At 37.4% G+C, this 26,462-nt stretch overlaps 2 non-coding genes across 2 annotated transcripts; both read left to right on the forward strand.

Annotated features, from left to right (window-relative positions):
- The first annotated feature begins 5,999 nt into the window (after positions 1 to 5,999).
- On the forward strand, positions 6,000 to 6,106 carry LOC121209128 (small nucleolar RNA R71). Its single transcript, XR_005904245.1, has one exon. It is a non-coding gene; the product is annotated as a small nucleolar RNA R71 (small nucleolar RNA).
- Positions 6,107 to 14,999: 8,893 nt separating this feature from the next.
- LOC121208929 (small nucleolar RNA R71) lies at positions 15,000 to 15,106 on the forward strand. The gene has a single exon (XR_005904050.1). It is a non-coding gene; the product is annotated as a small nucleolar RNA R71 (small nucleolar RNA).
- The last annotated feature ends 11,356 nt before the right edge of the window (positions 15,107 to 26,462 follow it).

The following is a 26,462-nucleotide window of genomic DNA, read 5'->3' on the forward strand; positions in this document are numbered from 1 at the left end:
TAAGCATGGGGTAAAAATATGTATAAATTACGGTTTATCAATTACCCCCACACTTAAGCATTTGACTGTCCTCAAGCAAAACCCTCAACTCACAATCAAAATAAATTCTTCTTAACTTATAATTCCTATTAATAATAACTCAAAATAATCCATAAGTAATTATACATTGAGAATTTGACTGAAAGAACATCAAAGTTTCAAACATTCCAAGTTGAGTATTTTATCATGAATGCATAGGTGTCTCCCTCATCTAAATACTTACCTTCGACTCAAAATATCACAAAGTTTCACATCCTCACTAAAGATTCACACAAATCACTCGAGGTGTTTAAGGACAATACATGAAGCACTCAATAGTCAATAATGAAAAGTCATTACCATAGGCTGGCATGAAAATCAAATCTCCACCACTATGTATTGAGATGAAAATCAATCAAAAGGTCTTTAAAGGGTTGTAACGTGGCTTTGGTTAGGGGGTGTGGTCACAAGCTGAAAGAAAAGGTTAGAATCGAGATTGAATTGAAAAATTTCCTAACTTGAAAAAGTAATTAAACATCAACTGAGTACAAGTTAGCTTCTTCTCAGATGATGGAATTTAGATACTGCGGCTCAACAATACTGAATTACAACTAATATGTAAGTATGAATTTTTTTTTAAGAACAAGTCAAAATACAAAATAGAATAAAACATAGATAAGCAATTATTCCAATTCAAATCTTGACAAAAATAGGGATCAAATTATTTTAGGGGATTTTAACAATAATGAGTTATGGGTTAATATTGGTGTAAATCAATGAATGGTTTGTTAGGCTCAAGGGGGTTCACTAAGGGTTAATTTTGAAGGCAGGCTTTTATGGAGTGAGTGGGTTAAACCTAAGTGCCTTTATCATCTTGACATATCAAATCAAATGGTGTGGTCTTGACATGCATAATCAAGCAAGTTCTAGAATAACAAGTCAAGATTGACGCACTCAAAGCAACAATAAAAGTGAGCATGAAAGAAATAATAGATGCTCTTAAGGCTCAAAATCTCACAAAAATTTCGGCTTTTTGATGTTTAAAATTGTGAATTTCAACTAAAGATAATACCTAAACTTGGGAGAAACAACCTATAAAATTTTAAATTCAAAAGTCAACTTATCATGCTTGATTCTTTAATATCTTAATGTTTAAACAATCAATGCATGAATGCCTAAGTTTTAATTCAAGACATATCAATAAAAATCATAAATTAATCAAAATTCATTCTAATCATGGCATGAGAAGATCACATGAGAATAAGACAAAATTTAGGGATTTTTAATGATGATATGAAGACCCCCTCACACTTAAGATGTGTATTGCCCTCAATGTACAAAGAGATATATATTGATAAAGATAGATATATAATCATAAGATAGGGAGAGAAGTGAAACTTCATGAATGATGCATGGACTCCTTGAATTAGAGTCATGGAGAATGAACGACGAAAGCAATGATGAGGGTGGAGGAGGATACTCCGGTGGTGGTAGAGGTTAGGTTCCACAAACGCTGCACCAAAAGAATATTATATCTCAAGTTGGCTTTGGTCATGGTCGAGTAGGGCATGGTAGTCGTGGAGAACCTTTCCCAGTGGAGTTTCAAGTTTCTAAGTAATAGTGAGCTTTGGAGCTCTTCATAACTATGATAAAATCAGGAACTTTTTTAGGAAATATATAAGGAAGAATAATTACTCGTAATGAAATTGCCAAAATTAAAAATTGTAAAATAATAATTATAAAACCTAATAAAAATAAGCTTAAAGAAAAATAAAAAGTAGTCTTAAACTAAAATAAAAGGAACAACATAAAATAATAAATAAAAGTTTTTAAACTTCTTCATCACTAAATGGTTCGCAAGGTGGGGGTGGCGATGAGATGTGGAAGTGCTGACAAATCTGCTGTAGAGTAGCATCAATGTTATCGAAGTGCCGAAAACACTGCTGCTCGAATCGAGTAAGGTGCTCAGAGAAGTCAACGCATGAAGCCGCCACATGAACTAGACGATGAGGATGTAGTGGCTGAGACGGTGGGTCCTCGTTACGTGGAGGGACATCATTAGTAATGCCCTTGGGGTCTTCCTCCCCAGCTGATTTGGTGAGGCAAAATTGAGAAGGGTGGGTTCCTCGGCACTTCTCGATCATCCTCATATGTAACATGCTCAAGATGCCCTGTGGGGACATCTGGCCAATGAGTGTGAGGGAGGATGATTGGGCCGCTGTGTTGAGGAGCCCGAAGTGTCAAGCCAACCAAGTTATGTATGGGCCAATGGAGATGACCCCCCTCTGATGCCACTCCGTCTGGTGGCGAATGGCAAGGGAAATGAAGTGGGCGAGGTCAAAGACATGCCCATTCGCCATACTCCATAGAAAGTAGGCGTCGTGAGTGCTGACGATGTCAGTGCTCTCTCACTGGCCTATCAAAGTGTGTGCCAAGATGGCGTATAGGTACCTCAATGAGGGAGAGAGAGCCGATGCCTTGGAGCGGTTGGGATCGTAGGAAGCTGAGCTGGGGACCAAAGCCCTCCAACACTTTGAAGGGGAGTAGTGGATGTGGCGATGGAGGGTGTTGAGCTCATTATCTTCCATGAACTTCTCCGTATAAAGGCCCAAAGCGATACCAAATTCTGGCACACTCAACTGGTGGACTAAACCACCAAGATGAAACTTGACTGCTCCAGGGTCATCGAAGTTGATCATGACATCTTTAACATGGAAGGTCAAGCAAAGTTCAAGTGTAAGATCAAGGTATGTCGGCTCGATGGTCGCAAAGAAGAGTTCCCGTGGATCAGTTGTCAGGAGGGCTCGGACATCGTCAGCCAACTGAACTTGTTCAAGCGCGGTCCAATCAATGCAGCATCCCACACCTAAAGGTCGGGCCCGAAGTATCTGAAAAAGTTTCTCTGAATTTCTTGGTGGGAACTGAAGGAATGGGTGTCGGTTTTTCGATATGGGACATGAGGATGATGCTACTCCTTTCCTCTTTTAGAAGGCAGGGACAATGATTTTCTTTCCAAGTAAAGATGACATGGTATATCTGCAGTGAAACAAAAATCAAAGTTCAACTGACACATCTCAAAAATAGTATGGAAAATCAAAACTAAATATGAATAGATAAAACTTAAAATAATTAAGCAAATATATCAAGTTATGAAAATAAGACTTATGAAAATAATGTTTCGTGAATATCTAATGAATGGATGCATGTGTGTAAGCATAAATTTCATGGAAACAAGAAAAATGGAAGAGTGTAGCATAATGTGGTAACTAAAATGAAAAAATTCTTATAAAGAGAAAAAGTATTCTATTATTCTAACTATAAATATTCATTTAAAATAGGCAAATAGAGTAGATAAATCATGAAGTAAACAAAAAAATTGAAGAAAATAGAGAGAAAAGAGTAAACAAACACAAAAGGGAAGAGCTTGGGTTGTCAAAAATGGTGTTGTAGGCGGCGCACAGGCATGGGCGATAGGGCGTATGAAGTTACAGCAGCTAGGGTTAGGGATTTTTGGGGTGGGAGATGATGAATAGTGAGGGATTTATATAAATTTTTGTGCACACGGCCGTAGGGCACGCCTGTATGGCCTAATTTTTGCTCGTGTATTTCGCGAATTTTGAATTTGGGCTCATTTGACATTTGGTCCACACTCGTGTTGCTTGGGTGTGTGGGTGTACATGGCCATGTCACACAGCCGTGTCTTGCTTTGTTCGCTTCTCCCACACCTATGTACATAGGTCCACGCCCATGTTGGTTTTGATAGTGTCGACCACGAGTGGAGGGCACGGGCGTGTCGCACGCTCATGTTGTTTTGGCAAGTTTTCCCACGGCCATGTCGCACGACCGTGGTGACTTATTACTTCCCGTGTTGGGAAAATTTTGTCCTGTTTTCACACGGCCTAAGGCACGCCCGTGTGCCTGACCGTGTGGGCTTTAGAAAGCCTGTGTTCAATGATTCGGTTAGTACGTTAGATGTTAAAAACTAAAATTTAAAGCAATTAATACTGTTAGTGCTCGTTTTGCCTCCTGAGAAGCACTTATTTATAGTCAACGCTTGACTTACCTCTCTGGTGTGTGATTATGGTGGATCGAGGAGTTTACACTCCTCATCCCTGCTATCAATTTTATCAAGATATGGTTTAAGACGAGTACTATTTACCTTCAATGTGCCAAATTTGGAGTGATTTACCTCGACCGTACCGAATGGAAAAATACTAATTACCGTAAGAGGGGTTTCTTCATTCGGTTCAGAAGTGGCAATTCGAGGATCTGCTGCATCTAGTAGTACTTTGTCTCCAACTTTAAGTTGATTTTTAGTGGAATTAAGCTCATCATGGTGTGGTTTTGGTTTATCGTGGTTTCTCAGTTTATGTGTCTGCCATTCATCTAACTCCTCAATTTGTAAGCTTCGTTCTTCATGGATGGGTTCTTTGTTGTTGTTTGGCTTATGTATGTTCTTCGAACCTGTTTACTGCAAAGAAGGTTGTACCATATGGTTAGTTTTAGCCAAATGATTTGTACAATCACCTTTGATTTTTAATGTGTTATTCGAATTACAGCCAAATAATTGTTCTAGCGGTTGCTAAAAAGGGCCTTTTTAAAATTAAAGGGATGTTGCTATCCTCCTGTATGTCTAGAAGAACGAAATCAACTGGGAATATAAATTTGTCAATTTTAACGAGTACATCTTCAATAATACCCCTAGAAAATCTGATAGTTTTATCTGCTAATTGAATGCTCATCCTAGTTTGTTTGAGTTTCCCTAGACCTACTTGCTTAAACAATTTGTAAGGCATAACATTGATATTAGCCCCTAAATCAGCCAACGCATTATTAACATCTAAGCTACCAATTAAACAAGGAATTGTAAAACTAACTGGAACTTTTAGTTTGTTGGGCAGCTTATTCTGTAGAATGGCTGAACAGCCTGCGTTCAGCTCCACATGCGATACTTCATCTAACTTCCGTTTATTTACTAGAAGCTCCTTTAAAAACTTGACTGCGTTTGGCATTTTCGAAAGGGCTTCAATAAATGGTAAGTTAATATGTACTTTCTTTAAAAGTTTAAGGAATTTACCAAATTATTCATCTGAGTGGTCTTTCCTTGTCGCATTGGGCTATGGCACACGAGGTTTATATTTTGTAATTATTGGCTTTGGCTCATTACGGCCTACCTCATCCTTACCGTTGCTTACCACCATTTCCAGCATTAGTTCTGCAACTAGCCCTTCCTTATCTTGAATGGAAATCACGTTGAGTTGCTCCCCTGGGTTAGATTTAGTGTTGCTTGTAGGCTACCTTGTGGTTGTTCGGAAATCAACTTGGCGAGCTGTCCAATCTGAGTTTCGAGCTTCTGGATTGATGGTTGTTGATTTTTGAGTGCTGTCTCGGTATTCTGAAAATGAGTTTCTGACACTGAAATGAATTTTGTTAGCATCTCCTCAAGGTTTGACTTTTTCTCTTGTTGGTAGGGTGGTTGTTGGAAGCCTGGAGGTGGTGGTCTCTGATTCCCTTGGCCTCCCCATGAAAAATTTGGGTGGTTCCTTTGACTTGCATTGTAAGTATTACTATGAGGATTGTTTTGAGATCAAGGATTGTTACCTATGTAATTTAACTGCTTGTTCTCCATGTTGTGGCCATAAGGTGGGTATTCTGAACTACTTGATCCACCTCTACTCGCTTCGCACTGCATTACTGGGTGAACCTGTGAAGAACTAAGGAAACCATCAATTTTCTTATTCAAGAGTTCTACCTGATTAGAGAGCATGGTGACCGTATCAATGTTATAAACGCCGGCTATTTTCGTTGGCTTTGTCCTCATGACTTGCCACTGTTAGTTATTTAGTGACATATCCTCTATAAATTCATAGGTATCTTCAGGTGTCTTATTATTGATGGTTCCGCCAGTAGCTGCGTCAACCGTTTGTCAAGTCGAAGGATTCAGGCCATTATGAACGGTTTGAACCTGTAGCCAGAGTGGTAACCCATGGTGAGGGCATCTTCTCAAGATATCCTTGTATCTCTCCCATGCATTGTAAAGTGTTTCTAAATCCATCCGCACAAAAGAAGAGATATCATTACGTAATTTGGTTGTTTTAGCCGGTGGAAAATATTTTAATAAAAACCTTTTGGTCATTTGTTCCCAAGTAGTGATTGACCCTTATGGTAACGAGTTCAACCATTGTTTCGCCTTATTCCTTAATGAAAAGGGAAACAACCGAAGGCGAATGGCGTCATCGGAAAGGTCATTAATTTTAAAGGTATCGCAAAATTCTAGGAAATTTGCCAAATGAGTGTTGGGATCCTCGTCCTGCAAACCGTCAAACTGAACAAACTGTTGTATCATTTGAATTGTGTTAGGTTTTAGTTCAAAATTATTTGCTGCAATAGTAGGTCAAACTATACTTGACTCCGTTCCAATTAAATTAGCTTTAGCAGAATCATACATAGTGCGTGGAGAAGGATTCTGGTTTACTGGATCAGTAGCAATCACAGGAGGTAGCGAATTTTCTTGGTTTTCAGCCATCTGCTCAGTTGTGGTTGAAGTATCGTCCTCTTGCTCACCCGCTGTGTATCTTAGGCTTCGCCTTATTTCTCTCAGGTTTCTACGAACTGTGCGGTCGATCTCACCGTCAAAAAGTAGTGGTCCTGACGGGTTTCTTCTGGTCATAAACTAGAAAAACCTGTCAGAAGAAAAGCAATGAAGAATTAGAAAAGAAAATAAAAATTGCAATTGCAATAAAAGTAAAATAGCTAAAGTAATAAAAATTGAGTGTTCCTAATATCCTAGTTCCCCAGCAATGGCGCCAAAAACTTGATTACGTGATATTCGTAATAGGTTTTAAAGATTTATAAATGAAACATTCTTGAAACTAACTTATTATCACGATTAAGGCAAGTGTACCTATCGAACAGTAGTATAGCTCAACAAGACCGAATTGTCGAACCCAAAGGAACTACGAGTACTAGTATTTACTTCCTTTTTATTATCTAGCTAAAAATTAAGAGGTTTGGTTATCTGAACTAATTACTAACTAATAATGCACAAAAAGAAAACTCGAGAAAATACTTTTGGGAAAATTCGATTGATTGAGAAAATACCTAAGGAAAAATCCACCTAGACTTCACCTGTTATTTGACTCTGAATCAGATGATTTATTCATTTGACTTGATCCGTAGAAATCCCTAAGTTATATTATTATATCTCTCGAGACTAATAATGCCTAATCCTTGGTTGAATAATTGAAATCTCTTTCTAATTAACACTATAAAATTGCATTAACTCGATCTATGGATTCCTTTATTATGTTTCACCCTAATCTGGCAAAATCTTGTCACCCTATCTCTAGGTGCGCAATCAACTTTGCTTAATTATGATAATTTTACTCTTAGACAAGGTCTATTCCTCCTTTGAAAAAGAGTGTTGACTTGAATTAATATCTCGGAATATTAAAACAAGAATTAAGAACACATAATTAAGAACAAGTCAAATATTTATCATACAATTCAGATAATAATAACAAGATCTGTCTTAGCTTTCATTCCCCTTAGGTATTTAGGGGCTTTAGTTCATATTTATGAAAGAAGACATCTCAAGAGCATAAAGATAACAAAACATAAGAAAACCCAAAACTCCTGAAGGAACTTGAAGGGAGATCTCTAGTCTTGATGATGAATCTGGCTCTTGAGATGTATCAATTGGCTTTCCTTGAGTAATTCCTTGCTTCCTACTCTCCATCCCCTATCTAAGTGCCTCCTCAGGTGTTTAAATAGGATTTGGAATGCCTAAGAGCCCTTAAAATTGGCCTTTTTCGAATTGGACTAAACTTGGGCTCGGTAGGGACACGCCCGTGTGTGATTACTTAAGGTCGTGGTCAAGGCTGTTAAATGGGCATGGGCGTGTGATCTACCCATGTAAATCATGCTACGACCTTGCCAAAGGGACACGGGCATGTAGTCAACCTGTGTGAAGAGGTTCAGGCAGTGCCAAAGCCTGTTAAACCTACACGGGCATGTGGTCTACCCGTGTGGTGAACTCTAGGCCGTGCTGATTTCCCACGTTGGCCTTTTTTCTCTGTTTTTTGCTCATTTCTCAGTTCTTTTACTCTCATATGCTCACCTAAGTATAAAGCATGAAATTAAGATTAGGAGCATCGAATTCACCAAATCTAAGGAGAAATCATCCATAAAATGTGTTAAGCATGGGGTAAAAATATGTATAAATTACGGTTTATCACTCACAATATAAATAAATTATTCTCAACTTATAATTCTCATCAATAATATCTCAAATTAATCCATAAGCAATCATACATTGAGAATTCAACTAGAAAAGCATCAAAGTTTCAAACATTCCAAGTTGAGCATTTTATCATGAAAACATAGGTGTCTCCCCTCATCTAAGTGGTTACCTTTGATTCAAAATATCACAGAGTTTAACATCCTTACTAAGGATTCACTCAAATCACTCAAGGTGTTTAAGGACAACAAGTTAAGCACTCAATAGTCAATATGAAAAGTTATTACCATAGGCTTGCAATGAAAATCAAATCTCCACCACTATATATTGAGATGAAACATCAATCAAAAGGTCTTTAGAGGGTTGTAATGTAGCTTTAGTTATGGGGTGTGGTCACAAGCTGAAAGAAAAGGTTAGAATCGACATTGAATTGAAAAATTACGTAACTAGAAAAATAACTAATCATCAATTGAATACAAGTGAGCTTCTTCTTAGAATATGGATTTAAACATTTAAGCTCAAAAGTAAAGAATACTACTAAGATAAATGTATGTATTGTAAATTTTTTTTTAAGAACAAGTCAAATAACATAGGCTAAATATCAAAGATAAAATATAGCTAAGCAATTTATTCAAATCAAATCTCGACAAAAATAGGGATCAAATTAATTTAGGGGATTTCAACAATAATGGGTTATGGGTTAATATTGAGGGTAAATCAATGATTGGGTTGTTAAGCTCAAGGGGGTTCACTAAGGGTTAATTATGAATGTAGGCTTTTATGAAGTAAGTGGGTTAAACCTAAGTGTCTTTATCATCTTGACATATCAAATCAAATGGTGTGGCCTTGACATGCATAATCAAGCAAGTTCTAGAATAACAGATCAATATTGAGGCACTCAAAACAATAATAAAAGTGAGCATTAAAGAAATAATATATGCTCTAAAGGCTTAATATCTCACAAAAATTATGGCTTTTTGATGTTTAAACTTGTGAATTTCAACTCAAGATAGTACCTAAACTTGGGGAAACAACCTAAAAATTTTTAAATCTCAAAAATCAACTTATCATGCTTGATTCTCTAATTCCTTAAAGTTTAAATAATCAATGCATGAATACCTATGTTTTAATTCAAGACATATCAATAAAAATCATAAATTAATCAAAATTCATTCTAATAATGATATGAGAAGATCATATGAGAACAAGACAAAATTCAGGGATTTTTCTAATAATGATATAAATGACCCCCACACACTTCAGATGTACATTGTCCTCAATGTACAAAGATGTATAATAGTAATATAAAGATAATATCAAAAGAGAGGGGGAGAAGTGAAACTACCCTGAAATTATGGACGATATCCTTGAATTTGTGAGAGCAAGAACTAAAGAAAAAGCTAAAAGGAAGGCATGATTCTGAGGGATAAATGAGAAGACACCACTGTAAAGGAGAATTAAGGGAATAATTCGATGATAACCATAAAGGTAGGTAGAATATAAGATGGAGGTCTTCAAAAGTAAATAAGATACAATGGAATAAAAATAGAAACAAAGATAAAAATAAAAATAATAGTAAAACACACATGCCTGTGTTCCTTGGGGCGTGTTGGTGCATATGGTCGTGTCATTTTTGACAGTTTCAACCACGGGTGGTGAGCATGGGCATGTTGTACGCCCGAGTTAATTTCTCAGTTTTATCCACGGAAGGTGGGCATTGGCGTGCCGACTACCCGTATTAATTTGTTCGCTCCTCCCACTCATGTGTTTATGTGCCCACGCCCGTGCTAATTTCTCAGTTTCGACCATGGTTTATAGACACAGGCGTGTTGTAAGCCCGTGTTTATGTCGCACGATCATGGCAATGAATCGAATCCCATTTTTGGAAAAATTTTTACTCTGTTTTAACACGACTGTACCGCATGGTCATGTCTCTGCCCGTGGTATGAGCACGGCCTAAGGCACGCTCGTGGTTAGGCCATGCTTGCCTTTATCAAATGTCAACATTTCCTACAGTTAGACTATGAATAGTTAAAGAAAAATTAAACCCCATTTAGTGAGGTTAGTACTTGGGTTACCCCCCAAGAAGTGCTTATTTAGAGTCTAAGCTCGACTCTACCTTGTGGGTATATTTAGGGGAGTTCGTGGAGCCATAGCGCCTTTCTATCGTCTTTGAAATTCTCACTGTTGTAAAATTTTAGGCGATGTCCATTTACCTTGAAAGTGCCTTGTGATGGGTGACTTACCTCTATTGTGCCATATGGAAGGATATTTTGGACTACGAAAGGACCTGACCATCGTGATTTAAGCTTCCCCGGGAACAATTTAAGACTCGAGTTATACAATAGGATAAGATCTCCCATTTCAAATTTATTGTGTTGTTTTAAACGAGCATCATGGTAGCGCTTCATTGGTTCCTTGTATAGGCGTGAATTCTTATATGCATTGGTTCGCCACTCATCTAACTCGTTCAACTGCATCAACCTGTTTTCACCTGTAAGTTTGGGATCGAAGTTTAGAAATTTTATAGCCCAGAATGCCTTGTGTTCTAACTCAAATGGTAGATGAAAACTTTTTCCATAAACAAGTTTGTAAGGTGATGTTCCTATGGGGGTCTTAAAAGCAGTTCTATAAGCCCATAAAGCATCATCTACTTTTATCGCCCAATCCTTCCTGTTTAACTCTACTGTCTTCTCTAGGATGCATTTAAGCTCTCGGTTTGCTACTTCGACTTGGCCACTAGTTTGAGGGTGGTAAGGGATGGCTATTCTATGGTGAACACCGTATTTCTTAAGGGTCTTATCAAATTGGGTGTTACAAAAATGAGTAACCCTACACTGATAATTGCTCTAGGTGTTCCAAATCGAGAGAAAATCTTCTTAAGGAATCGTACTACTACTCTAGGATCATTAGTAGGTAAAGCTTGGTCTTCAACCCATTTGGACATGTAATGAACAGCTACTAAGATGTACTTATTCCCAAATAAACTAAGGAATGGACCCATGAAGTCGATACCCCAAACATCAAATATTTTACATGAGAGCATGTATATCTGAGGCATTTCATCACGTTTGGAGATATTACCTGTCTGTTGGCATTTGTCACAAGAAGTAACATACCTGTTGGCATTTTTGAATAGAGTGGGCCAATAAAAACCTGATTCGAGGATTTTATGTGCGGTCTTATTTCCACTGTAATATCCTCCAGTCGATTCTGAGTGGATGTGTTCCAAGATCTTCAATGCTTCTATCCTTGTAACGCATCTTCTAATGACTTGATTTGCACATATATGGAAAAGAAAAGGGTCTTCCCAAAAGTAGTTTTTCACATCAGCAAAGAATCGCTTCTTTTGCTGATGTGTCAACCCTTTTCGGATAATGTTAGCAGATAAAAAATTTGCAATGTCTGCGAACCAAGGTACCTCAGAATCAGATATAGAAAAAAATTGTTCTTCAGGGAATGAATCATTTATTTCAACGTCATCTAGCTCTTTGGTACTTGAATTTTCAAGCCTGGAGAGATGGTCAGCCGCGAGATTTTCAGCTCCTTTCTTATCCTTAATCTCCAAGTCAAATTCCTGCAATAATAAAATCCATCAAATGAATCGAGGTTTTGCATCAGTTTTAGTCAAAAGGTAGCGAAGAGCAGAATGGTCAGTATAAACAACAACTTTAGACAATATTAGATATGGCCTAAATTTATCGAATGCAAAAACCATAGCTAACAGCTCTTTCTCTATGGTGGTGTAGTTTTCTTGTGCAGTTGTCAAAGTTTTGCTAGCATAATATCTAGGTTGAAAATGTTTATCTCTTCGCTGTCCCAAAACTGCAGCTATTGCAAAATCACTCACATCGTAGATTAGTTTAAAATGTGAATTCCAATCAGGTGGAATTATAATTGGAGCTTTAGTCAGTTTATCCTTTAAAGTATTAAATGCTTCTAAACATTCCTGATCGAATTTAAAAGGCACGTCTTTTTCCAGTAATTTAGTCAAAGGCTTAGCTATTTTAGAAAAGTCTTTAATAAATCTTCTATAAAACCCATCATGTCCTAAAATGCTTCTAATAGCCTTAACCGAATTAGGGGGAGGTAGTTTTTCAATGGTTTCAACCTCAATCCCTTTACTAGAAATTTTATGTCCTAACACAATACCTTCTTGAACTATAAAGTGATATTTGTCCCAGTTAAGCACAAGGTTTGTTTCCTCACATCTTATTAACACTCATTTTAAATTTTTAAGGCAAAGATGGAAAGAGTTACCGAAAACCAAGAAATCATCCATAAATACCTCCATGACGTCTTCTACGAGTTCGTCAAAAATGGCCATCATGCAGTGCTAAAAAGTAGCAGGAGCATTACATAATCAAAAAAGCATTCTAGGAATTAAACATACTGTATGGAAAAGTAAATGTCGTCTTTTCTTGATCTTCAAGAGCTATTGGGATTTGAAAATAGCTAGAGAGTCCATCTAAAAAGTAGTAGTACATGTGCCCTGACAATCTTTCCAACATTTGGTCAATGAATGGAATGGGGAAGTGATCTTTTCTCGTGGCATCATTTAGCTTCCTATAATCAATGCAAACTCTCCAACCTGTGACTGTCCTTGTTGGGATTAATTCATTCTTCTCATTGGCTAAAACAGTCATGCCTCCATTCTTAGGAACAACCTACACTGGACTTACCCAAGAACTGTCAGAAATAGGATAAATAATTCCAGCATCTAGAAGTTTAATTACCTCAGCTTTAACAACTTTCTTCATGTTAGGGTTCAGTCGTCTTTGGGCTTACACGCATGACTTATATTCATCTTCCATTAAAATTTCGTGGGAGTAAAAAGAAGGGCTGATCCCTTTAATGTCAGAAATTTTTCAAGCTATGGCCCTTTTATGCTCTCTTAAGACTTGGAGTAATTCCTTTCTCTCTTTGGGTTGCAAGTTAGACGTAATAATTACCTGTAATGTAGAGTTATTTCCAAGGAATGCATATTTCAAGTGATTCGGCAATTGTTTAAGTTCCAGTTTGGGAGGTTCTTCAATAGAGGGTTTTTGCTTAAGTTCATTGTTTACCTTAATACCCTCATATTCTGCTAGTCTCAAGGAGGGTTTATTGGAATCCAGTTCAATTCCTATCTCAGAATTATCATCCCCCTCCTCTCATTGGGCAAGACAAAGTTCCAACGTGTCTTTATGTATGATTTCCTTAAAGGAATCTTGAGTAGCATTGTCAATAGAGTCAATAAAATAACATGAGTCATCCTGTTCCCTAAAAAATATCATGGCATCATAAATTTTAAAGATAATCTCTTCGTCACCTACTTAAGTACTAATTTACCATCACCCACATTAATAACAGCCCTAGCAGTGGCTAAAAATAGACGACCTAAGATTAAGGGCACTTCAACATCCTCATCCATGTCAAGCACAACGAAATCAACAGGGAATATAAATTTATCTACTTTTACAAGTACATCCTCTATAATTCCCCTAGGATATTTAACAGATCTATCAGCTAATTGAATACTCATCTTAGTGGGTTTAGGTTCCCCAAGACCAAGTTGTTTAAACATTTTATATGGCATCAAATTAATGCTAGCGCCTAAATCAGCTAGTGCCTTATCAACATCCAAACTACCAAATAATCAGGGAATAGTAAAACTTCCTAGGTCTTTCAGTTTGGTTGGCAGTTTATTTTGGAGTATGGCCAAAGACTCCTTATTAAGTTCCACTATAGATAAGTCTTCAAACTTCCTTTTGTTTGTTAGAAGCTCTTTTAAAAATTTTGTGTATGGAGGCATCTACGATATAGCTTCGAGAAAAGGTAAGTTAATATGAAGTTGTTTAAAAAGTTCAAGAAATTTACTGAATTGTGCATCCATGCGGTCTTTCTTCAACTTTGCTGGATATGGGATTGGTGGTTTATATTTCTTTGACATTGGATTGTCATTGTTTTCGGTTTTTTCCTCCTCTCCTTTGTCTCTTTCAGCTTCTTGTAGTGGCTTCTTTTCGGATTTAGCTAACACCTTCCACTCCTTAGTGTAATTGTTTTTACATGCTCTTTTGGATTGGGTTCGGTGTTACTAAGTAAACTTCCTGGTGGTCTTTCTGAAATCATCTTAGCCAGTTTGATTCTTGAGTCCTTGGATCGACACTTGCTGATTTTAAGTGCAGTTTCAGTGTTTTGAAATCTGGTTTCCACTATTGAAATAAATTTTGACATCATCTCCTTAAGGTTCGACTTTTTCTCTTGATGGTAAAGTTGTTGTCTCTTATTTCCTTGGCCTCTCCATGAAAATTTTGGGTGGTTCCTCCAATTTGCATTGTAAGTGTTATTATAAGGATTATTTTGAGGTCGAAGATTATTACCCATAAAATTTAGTTACTCGTGTTCTATGTTGTGGCCATAAGATAGGTATTCTGAATTGCTCATTCCACCTCCATTTGTATTGTATTGCATTACTGGGTGAACCTGTGAAGAGCTAAGTAAACCATCAATTTTTTTATTCAAATGTTCTGCTTGATTAGATAGCATGGTGACCGAATCAGCGTTAAGTAACGCTAGCTGCTTTCGTTGGCTTTATCCTCATGACTTGCCACTGATATTTATTCAGTGAATCTCTTTTATAAATTCGTAAGCCTCCTCAGGTGTTTTATTATTGATAGTCCCACTAGTAGCTGCGTCAATCATCTATCTAGTCGAAGGATTTAGGACATTGTGAAATGTTTGAACTTGCAACCATAAGGGCAGCCCATGGTGAGGGCAACTTCTCAAGAGGTCCTTGTATCTCTCCCATGCATCATAGAGTGTTTCTAGATCCATTTGTACAAAAGAAGATATACCATTCCTTAATTTGGTTGTTTTAGTCAGCGAAAAATTTGTTCATTTGTTCCCAAGTAGTGATTGACCCTTGTGGTAACGAGTTCAACCACTGTTTAGCTTTGTTCCTCAAATAAAAGGTAAACAACCGAAGGTGAATGGCATCATCAGAAATACCATTCATTTTAAAAGTGTAGCAAAATTCTAGAAAATTCGCCAAGTGATTGTTTGGATCCTCATCCTGCATACCATCAAACAGAACAAACTGTTGTATCATTTGAATTGTGTTAGGTTTCAGTTCAAAATTATTTGCAGTAATAGCAGGTCTAACTATACTTGACTCAATTCCTGTTAAAGTAGGTTTAGCATAATCATACATAGTACATGGAGCAGGATTCTGATTTACTGGATTAGCAGCAATTGCAGAAGGTAGCAGATTTTCTTGATTTTCAGTCATCTCCTCAGTTGTGGTGGAAATATCGTCCTCTTGCTCTTTCTCTGTGTATCATAGGCTTCGCCTTATTTCTCTTCGATTTCTGTGAGCTGTGCGATCGATCTCACTGTCAAAAAGTAATGGTCCTGATAGGTTTCTTCTAGTCATAAACTATAAAATCCTGCCAAAAGGAAAAGGAAAAATTAGAAAGAAAATAAAAATTTAAATTGCAATAAAAGTAAAATGGCTAAAGTAATAAAAATCGAGTGTTCCTAATATCTTAGTTCCCAGGCAATAGTGCCAAAAACTTGATGTGAACGAAACGCGATAAGTTTTATAATTTATGAATGTTCATTCTTGAAAACTAACTATTATCACGACAAAGGCAAGCGCACCTTATCGAACAGTAGTATAGCTTATGGCAAGACCGGGATGTCGAACCCAAAGGAACTAAAAGTACTAGTATTAACTTTCTTTTTATTATCTAGCCTAGAAATAAAGGGGGTTTGTTTTATCTAAACTAATTACTAAACTAAGAATGCATAGAAAGTAAATTGGGTAAATAACTTTTTGGAAAACTAAATGATTTGGACAATACCTAAGGGAAAAATCCACCTAGACTTCACTTGTTATTTAACTCTAAATCAGATGATTTATTCATTTGACTTGATCTGTAGAAATCCCTAATTTATATTATTATCTCTCTCGAGGCTAACAACGTCTAACCCCTGGTTGATTAACTGAAATCCCTTTCTAATTAACTCCCTAGTGTTGTATTAACTCAATCTATGGATTCCCTTATTAGGTTTCACCCTAATCCGGCAAAATCTTGTCACCCTATCTCTAGGCGTGCAATCAACTCCACTCAGTTATGCTAGACCTACTCTTAGATAGGGACTTTTTCTCCTCTAAATAAGTACATCAATACTTGAATCAATATCCTAGAATATTAAAGCAAGAATTAAGAGCACATAATTAAGAACAAGTCAAATATTTATCATACAATTCAGAAAATAATAACAAGATTCGTCTTAGGTTTCATTCCCCTTAGGTATTTAGGGAGTTTAGTTCATATTTATGAAAGAAAACGTCTCAAAAGAATAATGATAACAAAACATAAAGAAAACTCAAGAACTCTTGAAGGGAATTAAAGGGAGATTTTCAGTCTTAAAAGAGAATCCGGCTTCTGAGATGGATCAATCGGCTTTCTTTGAGTAATTCCTTGCCTCCTGCTCCATGTGTGTCCCCTCTAATCCTCCTCTAGTATTCTTAAATAGGATTTAGAATGCCTAAAATCCTTCAAGAGTGGCCTTTTCCGAATAAGACTAAACTTGGGCTATACAGGGACACGCCCGTGTGTGATTTCTCCAATCCGTGTTCAAGGCTGTTAAATAGACTCAGGCGTATGGTCTATCCATGTAAGTCCGGGTCGACTCTGCTAAATAGACATGGGCATGTGGTCTATCCGTGTGAGGAAGTCCAGGCCATGTAAAATTCCCACGCTGGCCCATTTTCTCTGTTTTCAGACTGTTTCTCGCTCTTTTTATTCTCCTATGCACATCTAAGTATAAAACATGAAATTAAAGGATTAGGAGCATCAAATTCACCAAATCTGAGGATAAATCATCCAAAAATGTGCTACGCATGGGGTAAAAATATGTATAAATTATGGTTTATCACTCCCTCTCCTGCTCCTCCAACTGGTTCTTGACATGCCACAAGGTACTGAACTATTTGAACTGGTTAGCCTCCTGTAGATAAAATCTGTAAATATGGGGCAGAAGAATTTAGGGCTACTTCTGAAGATGATCCGAAAATGTCTGAATTTCGGTTGGAAAATACTATCAAGGTTTTAGATGAATTATCATGTACACCAGTTGAGTGTCTGAAATGTGTCGTATCATTGTTAAGAGATTCGACTTACTAGTGGTGGAATACTTTGGTTTCTATTGTGCCAAGGGAAAATGTTACATGGGAGTTTTCCCAAATAGAATTCAAAAAGATGTATATTAGCCAGAGATTTTTGGATCAAAAAGAAATTTCTAGAGCTTAAACAAGGAAATATGATTATATCTTAGTACAAACGAGAATTCGTTAGATTGAGTAAGTATACCAGAGAATGGGTTCTGACTGAGGCTGATATGTGTAAACATGTTGAAGAATGGTTAAACGAAGACATCAAGTTATTGATTGGAATTCTTGAATTAAGGGAATTTGTAGTACTGGCTAATCGAGTACACAAAGTCGAGGAATTAAGTAAAGAAAAAAACAAGCGAAGAGAGAAGCCTGATTTTCTGGTAAAAGATTTGTGGGCAAATCACAATCATCTACTTCAAAGAAATCAAAGAAAGACCATGATCGTTTTACCGTATCTATGGGATATTCCAGAAAAGAACAAAGTTCTCAACGCTCTAGCCGAGATCTTCGTCTCCATTTATAACGAGTGCTAGAAGTGTTGGTAACTCTAAACCTAGATGTAAACATTGCAATAAATTTCATTTTGGGGAGTGTCGTATGAGAAGCGGAGCTTGCTATAAATGTGGTTCTTTTGACCACTATCTTAAAGATTTTCTTGAAAGGATTGAAAATGATACTAATTAAACTTTGAAGCCAAGTAATCCCAGTTTAAGAGGTAGACCACCCTATCATTCCGGCAATGTCAGTAGTAGTCGAGGTGCTACAAAAGATTCAATAGTTAAGTCTGAAGCACAAGCACTCGCAAGGACATATGCTATTTGTGCAAGAGAAGATGCCTTTGTAAAAAACGTCATTACTGGTACATTTTCTCTTCTTGATACTGATATTACTATTTTGGTTGATCCTGGTTCAACAGATTCATACATATGCACAAATTTAGTGTCTGTTAAAAATTTATCTGTTGAGTCCACAAAATTCATGGTTAAAGTCTTGAACCCCCCGGGCTAGTTTGTGATGGTAGATAAAATATGTAAAAACTATTCGTTAATGGTAAAGGGTTATTGTTTCTCAGCTGATTTGATGTTGTTGCCCTTTGATGAATTTGATATAATTTTGGGAATGGACTAGCTAACTCAACATGATGCAGTGGTGAATTGTAAAGAAAAATACATTATGTTGAAATGTCAGAATGGGGAATTACTTCATGTTGAATCTAATAAACTGGATGGATTATCTAATGTAATTTCAGCTATATCAGCATAGAAATATGTCAGAATAGGGTATGATGCTTATCTTGCATATGTGTTGGACACTAAAGTATCTGATTTAAAGATTAAGTCAATGTCAATTGTTTGTAAGTTTCCTGATATTTTTCGGGAAGAATTACTTGGAGTACCACCAGTCAGAGAAATGGAATTTTCTATAGATCTTATTCCAAGAACAACTCCTATATCTATAGAACCTTATTGAATGGCTCCAATAGAGTTAAAAGAGTTGAAAGCACAGTCGCAAGAATTGACAGATAGGGGCTTTGCTCGGCCTAGTCATTCATCTTGGGCTGCACCAGTTCTATTTGTAAAGAAGAAAGATGGATCGTTGAGGCTATGTATTAATTACACGTAAATCAACAGGGTTACAATCAAGAACAAGTATCCATTGCCTCTAACTGATAACCTATATGATCAGCTGAAAGGTGCCACTGTGTTTTCTAAAATAGATCTCCATTCTGGATGCTATCAGTTGTGAGTAAAAGACTCAGATGTACCGAAGAAAGCTTTTAGAACCAAGTACAAGCACTATGAGTTTCTTGTGATGCTGTTTGGCCTGACTAATGCACCTGCAGTATTCATGGATTTAATGAATAGAATTTTCAGACCGTATCTAGACAGGTTTGTGGTGGTGTTTATTGATGATATTTTAGTATATACCAGACATGAAAATGTGCATAATAATCATTTGAGAATTGTACTTCAAACCTTGCGTGAGAAACAACTGTATGCCATATTTAGTAAGTGTGAATTTGTCTTCGGGAAGTCAGTTTCCTTGGGCATATAGTGTCTACAGAAGGTACCAGGGTAGAACCGAGTAAAATCTCAGTTATTATTAATTGGAAACCACCGAAAAATGTGTCTGAAGTCAAAAGTTTTTTGGGAGTAGCCAGATATTATCGGAGGTTTGTAAAATGGTTTTCGATGATAGCTTCTCGATGACTCATTTGTTACAAAAGGATGTGAAATTTGAGTGGTCTGATAAATGTTAGCAGAGTTTTGACAAATTGAAACTTTGTTGACTGAAGCACCAGTACTAGTTTAGCCTGAACCGGGTAAAAAATTTGTAATTTATAGTGATGCATCATTAAATGGTTTAGGCTGTGTTTTGATGCAAGAAGGAAATGTAATTTCCTATGCCTATAGATAGCTAAAGCCGCATAAAAAGAATTACCCGATAATGATCTAGAATTGGCAGCCATTGTGTTTACATTGAAAATTTGGCAACACTATTTGTTTGGTGAAAAATGTTACATATTCACTAATCATAAGAGTTTGACGTATCTGATGCCACAAAAAGACTTGAATCTGATATAGCATATATGGCTTGAGTTATTAAAAGATTATGATCTAATTATTGAGTATCATCTAGAAAAAGCCAATGTGGTTGCTGATGCTCTAAGCGAAAAGTATTTGTTTGTTTTGTGAGCAATGAATGCCCAAATGCCATTGTTAAGTAATGGTTCAATCATAGTTGAGTTAAAAGCTAGACCAATATTCTTGCAATAGATTTGTGAAGCTTAGAAGAATGGCGATCAATTACAAGCTAGACGGATATAGTGCGAGTTGGATTATGATTCAGAATTTAAGATTGGATCTGATCGTTGTCTTCTATTCAGAGGTAGGATATCTGTACTGAAGAATTCAAAACTTGTACAGAAGATTTTGTATGAAGTTTACAATGGCATAATGTCTATTCATCCTGATAGTAACAAGGTGTACAATGATTTGAAAAAGATGTATTGGTGGCTGGGAATGAAACGAGATATTTCTAAATTTGTATCCAAATGTTTGATATGCCAACAAGTAAAAGTTGAACACCAAGTACCTTTAGGATTATTATAGCCAGTTATTATACCGGAGTGGAAATGGGAAAGCGCAACTATGGATTTTGTATCAGGATTACTCTTATCTCCAAAAAAGAAAGATGCTATTTGGGTAATCGCTGACCATCTAACAAAGTTTGCACACTTTATTCCAGTACGTATGGGTTTCTCCTTGTCTAGATTGGCTGAATTATATGTTTCTGAGATTGTCAGACTGCATGGAGTACCAATCTCCATTATCTCCGATAGAGATCCTCAGTTTACATCTCGATTTTGGAACAAGTTGCAAGAAGCTCTAGGTACAAAATTAGATCTTAGTACTACATTCCATCCTCAAATAGACAGTCAATTAGAATGTGTAATACAGATTTTAAAGGATATGCTTCGGTGCTGTGTGTTAGAATTCGAAGGTAATTGGGAAAAGTACTTGCCTTTGGTTGAATTTGCATACAATAATAGTTAGAAGTCCATCATTAAAATGGCATCGTATCAGGCTCTGCATGGTCGTAAATGTAGAACTCCATTGTATTGGATAGAGCTTAGTGAGAAAAAGATACACGGAGTTGACTTAGTCCATGAAACAGAAGAAAAGGTAAATGTGATTCAGGATAGTTTAACAGCAGCCTCCAATCATCAAAAGTCTTATGATGATCTTAAAAGAAAAGAAATAGAATTTCAGGTCGGTGACAAGGTATTCTTAAATGTATCAGCTTGGAAAAAAGTTCTCTGGGTTGGCAGTAAAGGAAAATTGAGTCTACGGTTCATCGGACCGTATGAAATTACAGAAAGAATCGAACCTGTTCCATATTGATTGGCATTACCACCAGATCTTGATAGAATTCATAATTTTTTTCACGTGTCCATGTTACGACGGTATCGGTTAGATCCTTCAAATGCTATATCTCCGATAGAAGTAGAAATTTAGTGTGACAACCCGAATTAGGGCCTAATCGGAATAGTGGTTTCGTGACCACAAATCCGAGATAGAAATAATTGTTTTTAATTATTTTGGGATTTATGATATGATTTCATGATTTCGTGAAAATTTCGTGATGAAATACTATGCATTGAGCGCTTAAGTTGAGATTAGGGACTAAACCGAATAAATTGTAATATTCATGTTTTAGAAGTTTTTAGTATGAAATTGCTTTGGGATATTAACTAGGAGGTCGTAAATAGCAATTGTTTTAGAAGTGTTTTTCATAAAGCGTGAAATCGTTTGAAATGCCTAATGTTTATTTAGCCTCTTTGTGTGAACTAGAAAATGATTTTAAAATTTGTGCCAATATCACAAAGTATTCACTTTAAAACTTATTAATTCAAAAATCTCGTTTATCGCGGAAGCTTTTGAAACGGTTTTGCATATTCGTGGTATTTTGGTAAATCATGCATATCTTTTGAAAACTCGCATCCTACTACTAGCAGATATAAATCAAAAATAAATAAACCCAAAAAATTAAAAAATTACAGAGGCCTTATTACATAATGAAACCCAAAATAAAGTCTTAATTATAATATTAAAAGAAACTTCATCAAGTGGCCAGCTCTGAGTCCTCCATCGCCTCGATCCGTCGAAGCCTGGGGATTTCCTGCACAGTTAACAAATGGGTTAGTTTACGAAAACTCAGTGTGTGAAATCCCATAAAAGCATACAGTTAGAGTAAACACAATTTGGGCCTAAGCCCTCAGTTTTAGTTAGGGGCCATAGCCCCTCTTTCAGTAGCAGTAACAGTCAAGGCCTAAGCCCATTACAATATCAGTGGCAATCTGGGCCTTAGCCCATTTCAGTATAGTATCCAAACACAGAATCCTACCCAATCCATCTGTCACACACCATCTTCGTACCAGCCCTACACACCATGTGAGGATAAAATCGACCCAGCCAACCCTACACACCAAGTCGTACCGCTTACGGTACTAAAACAGTTTTTGCAGCAGAGCTGCCAGTAATAGGCTTTTAGCCTTTCAGTACACTTCCTCCAAAATCATATATCCTACCCCATACAATGCAACAAGATATGAATGTACATATAGTAAAAATGGCATGCTTAAACAGTCATACATCACAGAGGGGTAAAACAGTCATCTTACCAAAAATAAGGGTCCAAGTACACTTACCGGCCCAACAGTAGGTCAACAGTCGTCTTGGGTGACCCGTGCAACTTTAACAGTTAATCGATGGTATTGGGCCTACAGCCCATGTGGGCATACACGCTCGTATAGCCCACATAGCCCAAATTGGCCTTAGCCGTGTGGTTTACACAGCCTAGCCCAATAGTAACCACACTTTTATGTGATTGATTCCTTGTAGGGCCCATAGGCCCATTAGGCCAACATGGCCCCGTTCGGGGCAAAACTGCCCAGTACTGTTTTGGCCCATGAAGACGCCCATGGCCATCTCGTCAACCATACGGCCTGCAACATGGGTGCCCATATGCCCATGTGGTGTCGTCAACCCACTTTTTCAGCTTTTCAGCTTTTCAGCCTTTGCGGTTTCGCATCCAATGGCAATGTTACACACACCTGTTATGGGTCTGTAACTGAAACGCTTCTGAGATTAACGCACCTATGATTAACAACAATCCCTCATTAGCCTAAAACCATCGTTAATCCATACCACAATATCGAAAAGGATTCGTTCGATCCATTGTCACTTACAAAACCAACAATCGCAGATCCTTACTAACTTAACACCCACGTACCACTCCAAAACTTTGACCTTCATAAGAAACATTCGATCGATTCATAAGTATTTAAAGTCCAATAAAAACACATCTCATTTAAAGCGCTTACTTGATAAGTGAATAGACCGCTTGTAATGAGAAGAATAATCGGCCTCAACTTCCACAATAGAATCCATACTTCTAGCAAGATTAGACAAATCATAAGATGTTTAGACGAAAAGCATACATTTCGCCCCAAAGAGAAAGAGAAGGGGAAAGCTGGAACTTGGCAGTAGAGCTAACAGATATTCGGCTAGAAAAGTAATAGTGAAACGATTGTACTTACTCTTACCAATAACTCAAATGACTTTTGGCAATAGTCAATCAAGGAGATTTGGCTCAAGCAAGAAGAATAGAAAGATTTGAGAGAGGGAAGAAAAAATGTATTCAATCAAAGAGGTGATCAATTGAGTCAGAGAGAAGAAGGAGAGATTCAATCAAGATTAAGGCTAAAAAATGAAAGGGTCAGAGAGAGAAAATAAAGGTGGTTATTCGACTACAAAAGGTATCAAGGGAAAATAGTTGTCAAAGAGTAGAAGGAGAAGAATAGCAATCGAGATAGTCCAAAAATGAAAGTACCCGAAAGCACTAGCCAAAAACAACCGATACCGAAAGACTTCTTATCACAAATCGACTTTAGAAAAAAAGAGTAAACAAAACCACTATTTGGCGAAATCTTGAAATGAAATGACTAATTACCAATACATAGCTAAATTTTACCCCAAAGAACTCCCCAATTTTGTTCAGCCTTCCACACACTAAACACCTCCCCCAACATCCCTACACAATCGAAACACTAAGTGCCAGAGTTCAAAACCAGCAAGACTCTTCTCCAAATTTGAAATTGCTTGATTTTCTCCTAAATTTCCTCCCATCCATCTCTTCAAATTTGGCTAACAACAATCCCATTCAAATCTATTCAAAATCTTTATGTTTCAGTCAAACACAACTTCCTCCCAAGGCCACCAGCAAAAATAATCTCCATTTGCACAAGCAGTGATTTGAACCTCAGGCCACTAGCACACTCCACACGCCACTATCCACTAGACCAGTAGACTCATTTTGTCATGATTTTACTAAAATAAACTTATAACACTACTAGCCAAAGATAGATGTTTTATCCTTAAAAAGCAAAATTTTGTGGAAGGCTAGGCTTAAATCTGTGACTTCCCAGACACTTCCCAGAACACTTAGAACACTTAACCACTAAAGTAGATGCACAGTTGTGTAACTTTCTTGCACAACTAAATATTTATGTGCAGTCTCCTAACTGTACCCACACTCAAGACCTAATACTTCTAGGCCCAAACTTTGGGCCGTTACAATTCACCCCTCCTTAAAAATATTTCGTCCCCGAAATTTCCAACTATCAGATCAATCGCAAAACACAAACTACACTACTACGCTCCCACTGGGCACTCTAAATCTAAAACACTACCACATTTTGCTTGATGTTTCAAGTACAGTAATGTCATACAGGAATGCATAGACCCCACATCAATAAGTGCAGAGTAAGGTACCTTATGGATAAAGAACATGCCCGCATCAACATTTGGGGTGTCTCTGTTCTCTTGACGACTGCAGTAAACCAGTGTTGGCTGCCTTGCCTCAATATAACCAACAAATCTGCCCTCTGCTCCACGACCACAGCCTAAACCATTTCCAACCCTGGCCTGACCATGGCCTTTCGGTGGCTACTGAACAGTATCCGTACTAATAGCTTACATCTGATCGGGCCTCTATGGACAATATCTGATACGGTGCTCCAAAGATCCACACCTAAGATATGCCCCAATCCTTTGCCAACACTCGCCTTGATGACACCTGCCATAATCAGCATAGGGCTGTGGTCAAGTAACAGCAACAAGGGCCTCAACTCTAATTGGCCCATCAACTCTGGGCTTTTTCTTAGGCCTCATTAATGAACTCTAGGGCTCTGAATCCCTTTCATTTCTACCCCTTTCCTTTTCGCCATTCTATCACTCAGTGCACTTTACATCCTCGGCAATATTCACCTTTTCCACCAAAGCAACAAAATCTCGCTCCCTCTGTGGAGCTTTTAAAACCCGTAGACTATCTTTGAGGCCGTCTTCAAAACAAACGCAGCGCTCATCTTCAGTAGCCACCATCCTCCGTGCATAGAGGCTAAGTCACACAAATTCAACTTCGTACTCAGCCACTGTCTTATCTCCTTGAGTTAAATTCAAAAATTCCCTCCTACGGGCACCCACATATTTAGCCTAAAAAGTAGTCCTGAAAAAATCCCAAGTCAAACGATCGGCTAGAGTGCCCTCTTTGACAATAACAACCACAAGTAAGCCTCATCTCTCAGCAGTGATACTGTACATTTTAGTTTCTGTTTGGGGGTGCAGTCGAGGTCTTCCATGATCCCTTCTATGGCCTCGATCCAATATTTAGCCACACTAGGGGCCACTCCAACAATACCCCTGAATATCTCAGCCCCATTAGGTTTGAGTCGTTCGGTAACCGACCCACAGCCCACAGTGCCAGCACTAGGCCCGACGACCCTTTCTAGAATCCTCAACATCACTTGGGATAGTGCGTCGTCCCTAACCACTCATTTTTGAAACCCCGTCCGAGTCATAGGTGAAGCTGGTGCCTCTCTAGCTTTCTCATTAGGCTGGTGTCTAGTTGACAATGACTCGGCTTGAGGACTCCCATGGCTTTTGTCGCAGCCTCTTCCACGAGTACCTCTAGTGCTTATTATCGAATGTGCTTAGTCTGTATTAAAATTTTTATGCCAGTCAATTTATTGTTCCAGTATTTATTACATATATTTTATGAACAATATTATCTCAGAGTTTATTTTTGCAGTTCCCAGTCTAGCTACAGTTTGTAGTTTACTCTAACTAGAGAGTTTCGGTATAGTTTTTTACTACCCTAAGTAGTCTCAAAAATAACATTTCATTATAAACAGTTAGAAGACTCACAGGATCGACGCGGAGACTCTGTGTACCACTCCTTTAATAAAATATTTCCAAATTATATCAATCACTTTAAACCATTTGAAACAATTCTGTAAAAATTTCTACATTTTTGTGAAAGCCCAAAATCCACAGTGAATTTTTGTAACTTAGCTCTGATACCACTAAATGTAACACCCCAAACCTGGCCTGAACATTATGGTCGAATCTAGCGATGTCACATTGTTTTTCGTAAAGCGTGAAATCGTTTGAAATGCCCAATGTTTATTTAGCCTATTTG

This window comes from Gossypium hirsutum, chromosome A10 (genome assembly GCF_007990345.1).
Source record: "Gossypium hirsutum isolate 1008001.06 chromosome A10, Gossypium_hirsutum_v2.1, whole genome shotgun sequence".
Classification (NCBI taxonomy): Eukaryota; Viridiplantae; Streptophyta; class Magnoliopsida; order Malvales; family Malvaceae; genus Gossypium; species Gossypium hirsutum.